The sequence below is a fragment of the Eretmochelys imbricata genome, chromosome 11 (assembly GCF_965152235.1).
Source record: "Eretmochelys imbricata isolate rEreImb1 chromosome 11, rEreImb1.hap1, whole genome shotgun sequence".
Taxonomy (NCBI): Eukaryota; Metazoa; Chordata; order Testudines; family Cheloniidae; genus Eretmochelys; species Eretmochelys imbricata.
Genome location: NC_135582.1, coordinates 26,659,566 through 26,665,565, shown reverse-complemented (window position 1 = coordinate 26,665,565; position 6,000 = coordinate 26,659,566). Strand labels below are relative to the sequence as shown.

The following is a 6,000-nucleotide window of genomic DNA, read 5'->3' as shown; positions in this document are numbered from 1 at the left end:
CAGACCTAGGAATGGCCAGGGTGCTAGTACAGGCACATTGTCAGATATCCCACCGTCTTCCCTTTTGGGGAATGATATTACGGCTTTAAAAGAAGGAGCGGTCAAATCAAACCCCTCAGGTAGCTCCAGACATGAAAGTGACTGTCAGCCAAACTTCAAATGGAGTAGCTGACAAGGAGGAAGCTAGTATCCAAGAGGAATCAGGTTACCTCCAGAGGGTATGCAAACAAATACATGCGCGGGGGAAATGAAAGACCCCCATCCTTCAGAGAATTAAGCTCTCTGCCTACCCTGAAAAGAGAACCAGAGGCAGTACAGAGTATGGTGATGGCAGTGTCTCCAGCCAAAGGTAGGGATACCGACACCAGGGCAGGTGCGGTGCACTGCCAAACCTATGACTCCCACCTCAGAGGGGGAAATGCCCAAATAAAGTGCAGGACAGCTGCCTGGGAAATGATAACAGTAACTACAGCAAGGAAGGACAGGGAACTTCTTCCTACAGTCTCTGCCTGATTGTCTGTAAAAACATACAGCCAGATGGGACTGGGAGATGGCACAGAGAAAGGAATTTTGCTAAGGGGAAAAGTTTGAAGACTCTCCCTTGCCCAGCCCCTTTGCTGTTAAAAGCAGCTGCATGGTTGACAGCCACTTCACAGGGAAGTAGCCCTAACATGTTTCTCCCTGTAAAGTAGATAGGTAAGCATGATTATTCCCACTTAGATAGGAAAGCACAGAGAAAGTAAGTGGCTTGTCCAGAGCTAGTTAGTTAGAGCCACAACCAGAACCCAGGTCTCCTGACCACTAGTCCCATGATCTAATCACATCACTAAACTGCTCACAGAGTTCTCGCCATAGCTGTGTAAAATGAAGTAGATTCAGTGCACAGAAGTTTGAACAAACATTTGTTTCACTACACACACATGCATGCTGTAAGGGCAAATCTACACTATAAAATTAATTCGACCTAAGTTCCGTTGTCGTACAGCTGCCACAGTAATTAATTCACTTTTGCATGTCCACAATGCTCCTTGTGTCAGCAGTGTGCCCCCTCACTACCAGGGCTTGCACTGATGCAGAGAGCAGTGCACAATGAGTAGCTATCCCACCGTGCAGCTTGCCACCATCTTGCACAGGGTGTTTTAGGAAGGGTTTGCGACGCCTCATGAGGGCAAACGAGTTGCACAGGGGTGACTGGGAACATGGTTTCAACATCCCATGACGCAGTTTTCTCCTTCCCAGAATTTTATCTGCATCCCATAATGTTTCGTGCCTCTTTTCAAAAGCCCTGCAAACCAGCGCATCTGCCATTGGTGTGAGACGCATGGATCCTACACAGCTCTGCACTTCTGTGATAAGCGTTGCGGGCACAATGTGCCTGATCCTGCAGTATTTGCAGAGCCGCCAGAGGAGCCGGGCAGCCGAACAAGACAATTCCCTAGATGCTGCCTTGCTGTTGGACCTAGAAAGAAACAATTCAAGGTGGTTGTTGGCATTCATGGAGCAGCTGCAGACAGTGGAGCACGGGTTCTGGACCAGAGAAACAAGCACTGACTGGTGGGATCGCATCGTTATGCAGGTATGGGATGATGAGCAGTGGCTGCAGAACTTTTGGATGTGTAAGGCCACATTCCTGGAAGTGTGTGTGGGACTTGCTCAGCCCTCCGGCATAGCAACACCAAAACAAGAGCTGCATTGACAGTGGAGAAGCGAGTGGTGATGACTGTGTGGCAGCTTGCAATACCAGATTGCTACCGATCAGTCGGGAATCAATTTGGAGTTAGGAAATCTTCTGTGGGGGTTGCTGTGATGCAAGTGTGCAAGGCCATTAATTGCATCCTGCTGCAAAGGACTGTGACTCTGGGCAACGTGAAGGACATAGTGGATGGTTTGCAGCAATGGGGTTTCTGAACTGCAGTGGGATGACATATGACACACATCTCCCTATTTTGGCACTAGACCACCTTGCCACAGAGTACATCAACAGAAAGGGCTACTTTTCTATTGCATGCAGTGGTGGATCACCGTGAATGTTTTACCAACATCAGTGTAGGATGGTCAGGGAAGGTGCATGATGCACTCATTTTTAAGAGCACAGGCCTGTTCAGAAAGCTGCAAGCAGGGACCTTCTTTCCAGACCGACAGATTACCACTGCGGATGTTGAGATGCCAATAGTGATCCTGGGAGACCCAGCCTACCCCTTTCTTCTGTGGCTGTATACCGGCCACCTCGATAGCAGCAAGGAGCACTTCAGTTACAGGCTGAGCCAGTGCAGAATGACATTTGAATGTGCCTTTGGCCATCTAAAAGGCCACTGGTGCAGTCTACTCACAAGATTAGACCTCAGTGAAAAAAAAAAATCTCAGTGGTTATAGCTGCCTGCTGTGCAATTCATGATATCTGTGAAGCAAAGGGGGGAAAGTTTCTGCTGGAGTGGAGGGTGGAAGAGGAATGGTTGTCTGCTGATTTTGAGCAGCCAGATACCAGGGCTATAAGAAGAGCTCAATAGGGAGCTATAGGGATTCAGGGAGTCATTGAAAGACCGTCTTAATAGTGAGCCACAGTAATGTGCGTTTATGTAGTGTGCTCTGCCTGGCATTGTTTTTGTGCACCCTGGTATGAACCTTGTAATGAGTGCAGAGAGTAATATCGCACATGTACCTATTGCTATTATCTCTGAACGAGGCGAGACCCAGCCAGCATAGGTTGTGAACTAGTAAAGATGAATTCAGTTTCCATAACTAGCCATTTATTCCAAATCCAGGCAAATAGACATATTTATAACTGAATGAGACTTTATAAATACAGGGAAAAGAACCTTTGAAGGGGAAAAAACAGTCATTTTCATTTCACAAACGCATACACCAACCATGTCTCTCACAGGTCAGTGTATGTGCAGCTGTGATTGGCAGGTGTAGATAAGTAGCCCCGGACACCACATGGAATGGGAGTGGGGATAGGGAGGTCCCGAAATGCAGTTCTCTGTGGGCTACAGAGGGAGGTGAGCACAAGTCTGTTGAAACTGAAGGTCAACAGGTGTCTCCAGCATGTCTGTTTGCGTCTTGAGAAGCGCTATCATGTCCTGCTGCATGTCTCTCTCCTGTGCTTTTCTCCTCTCTGCTCTATCCCTGTCTGTTCTGTCCACGACAGTGATCCTCCAAGCCCTTTGCTCGGCTTGCAGGATCTCTTGGACCACGTCATCCCATGTCCTCTTCCTTCTCCTCCTTATCTGGCTGAGCTGCTCTGCTGATGTGAATGGAGAGTCCCTCAAGGCCATATTTCCAGCTGCAAAAGACACAATGCACAGAGCTACTATTGAGAGCGTATTCACAAGATAAATGGAAACTTGGCATACGGAACTCACTCTCTTTGATCCACACAAGTTTCAAGCACTACATTCTCACTTCTCCTTGGGGTTCACGGAGCACAGTGGCAGTCCCAACCAGGGGACAGCTTGAGGGGCTGGGAGGGGCAGGAGAGTGGGCAAATTGGGACTATGGATGAGGGTGGCTCACAGGTATGAGTATATGCAGATAGGGCCATTGAACTGAATATTGGCTACATTTTCTACAGGTGGTGATTTTAGCTGATATCAAACTCCTGAGGGTAATGGAGACCAAAAGGGAACAGCTCCTGCACGCGTCTGGCTACAGACCAGGTCCGTATGCTGCTAGCTTGTGTGCTGCAATGGTGCCTGCTGAAGTAATTGCTTAGTGGTGTTCAGAAGTGTCCTACCACAGCAGAAAAAAAATAAGGCAGCCCTCCCCAGAAACCTTCAGCAGAGAATTGAAGACTACCTTCAGGAAACTTTTGAGATCTCTACGGAGGATTCACAAGACATCCTGGTGCACATAAACAAACTGTGCAGGGCCCCCTCTGCCTAATTATGCAGGGGAATGAGAAGCAGATAGCAAATTAACCTCTCTTAGTTATTTCATTACCTCTTCCTGAGTCAAAATGATTAAAGAAGAGTAAATGAACAGATGTGTCCCTGCAATATCAAAGTAAACTGCATATTTACCAAAGGTTCCTTCCCCTCCATCAGGCTCACCCATGCTGGATTGTAGGGACTGGCTCAACTGCTCTATAGTCAAGAACAGGTCCTGGTTCCCTGCACCACTGGATCCCCCGGTCGCCTGTCCCTCATACTCCTCCTCCTCTTCCTGCCCAATACCTCCTCCTCACTGTGACTCCAGCTCCACCAAAGTATCCATAGGACTCCTGGCAATGATGGTGGGGTCTTTGGCAGGGATGGCACACAGCTCTTTATGAAAGCAGTATGTCTGCAGCTCCACACCAAAACAACTGTTAGCCTCCTTTGCCTTCTGGTACACCTGCCACAGCTCCTTGACTTTCAGGTGGCAATTCTGTCTGTCCCTCTTGTAGCCCTTCTCCACCATGTCACGGGCGATCTGCTCGTAGATATCTACCTTTCTATGGCTGGATCGGAGCTGTGCCTGCACAGCCTCTTTTCCCCACGGACCCAGGAGATCCACCGCCTCCTGTGTACTCCAGGCAGGAGTGCATCTGCACCGTGGGGCCAGCATGGTCTGCTGGGCAATTGCTAGGTGAGCTCTCCATGCCAAGCAAACAGGAAATGGAATTTCAAAAATTTGCAAGGCTTTAAAAGGGGAAGGGCGCATGCATGTGTATCTGGCCACCGGGCAGCAGAGTTCAAAACGGTGACCAGAGCGGTCATGGCAGGGCAGGGGTTCCCAAACTTGGTTCGCGGCTTGTTCAGGATAAGCCCTGGCAGGCCATGGGACTCTTTGTTTACCTGAGTGTCTGCAGGTATGGCCACTCGCAGCTCCCAGTGGCCGCAGTTCACCGTTCCCAGACAATGGGAGAACCACAGCCAGTGGGAGCTGCGAGCAGCCATACCTGTGCATGCTCAGGTAAACAAAGCATCTCGCAGTCTGCCAGGGGCTTACCCTGAACAAGCTGCGAACCAAGTTTGGGAACCACTGCGGTAGGGCACTGTGGGACACACTCCTGGAGGCCACTAAAGTCGATGCAAGTAATGCAGTGTCTACACCGATACGACCCTAACTACGTCAACCTAAGCACTTCGCCTCCCACAGAGGTGGAGTTATTAAGTTGGCATAGTGGGCGAGTTACATCAGCAGGAGGAACATTTTTACAGAGAGTTAGGTCAATGTAAGTTGCTTTGGGTCAACCTACAGGGCCGTCCTCAGGCATACGCAGCTGCATGGGGCACCACTGGGACAGCAGGTAAGAGCGGGTCGGCTCCTGCCCTCTGAGCGCGCGCTGCAGTCTCCTTAGGCAGGGGCTGTATTCAGAGCTGAATGCACCAGTGAGGTGCATTCTGCGCGAGGGAGAGGGTACAAGAGTCTCTGCAGAGAACTGTGATTCTGCCACCATGAGGCAGGCTGGGCGGCTTGGTATCCTTTTCTGTCTTGTCCATCCCCCATGGGCTGCCGCAGCGTCTGCTATGTACGAAGCTCGTTGTGTGTCAGCAATGTGTGTGGGGGAGGTCTTCTGGGGGTCTGCGGGCGGGGGAGGTTGCTGTGCCCCCTCGACACACTGGGGTCAGCGGTGCTGTCTGGGGACCGCCTTCAGTGGAGCTCCCACCTTCCCCTCCCCTCAATATCCCCCCCTCAGGAGTCCCCACCTTCCCCTCCCCCATCCCTCAATAGCATCCCTCAGGTAACTTGGGGGTACACAAGACAAATTAGACTCCTGAAAGGGGTACAGTAGTCTGGAAAGGTTGAGAGCCCCCAATGTAAATAGATCAATGGCATTATCCAGTTTAATAAAATGGGTTTCCAAGGAGCAGAGAAGTAGATATTGGTGAAGAAGGAAAAAAGTCTGTGAAAAAGGATACTGATGCTGAAGTTTTGGAAACTTTGTGGGATTTCACAGACCGTTCATGCACAGCTCTAGAGTAGAAGGAAAAAACCCCAACCCTACTTCTAGAAAGTCTTTCTTCACTATTGGACAGTCATTGTAATGGCTAGCCAAACCTGAAATTACAATAAGAA

General features: G+C 49.7%; 1 protein-coding gene across 1 annotated transcript in view; it reads right to left on the bottom strand.

Annotated features, from left to right (window-relative positions):
* Positions 1-3,117: 3,117 nt before the first annotated feature.
* Positions 3,118-6,000, bottom strand: part of KIF5C (kinesin family member 5C) — a 147,541-nt gene continuing 144,658 nt past the window's right edge. Inside the window, exon 26 of the mRNA XM_077830224.1 lies at positions 3,118-3,283. The gene's annotated coding sequence lies outside the window, so the exon portion shown is untranslated. The remainder of the gene's footprint in view (positions 3,284-6,000) is intronic.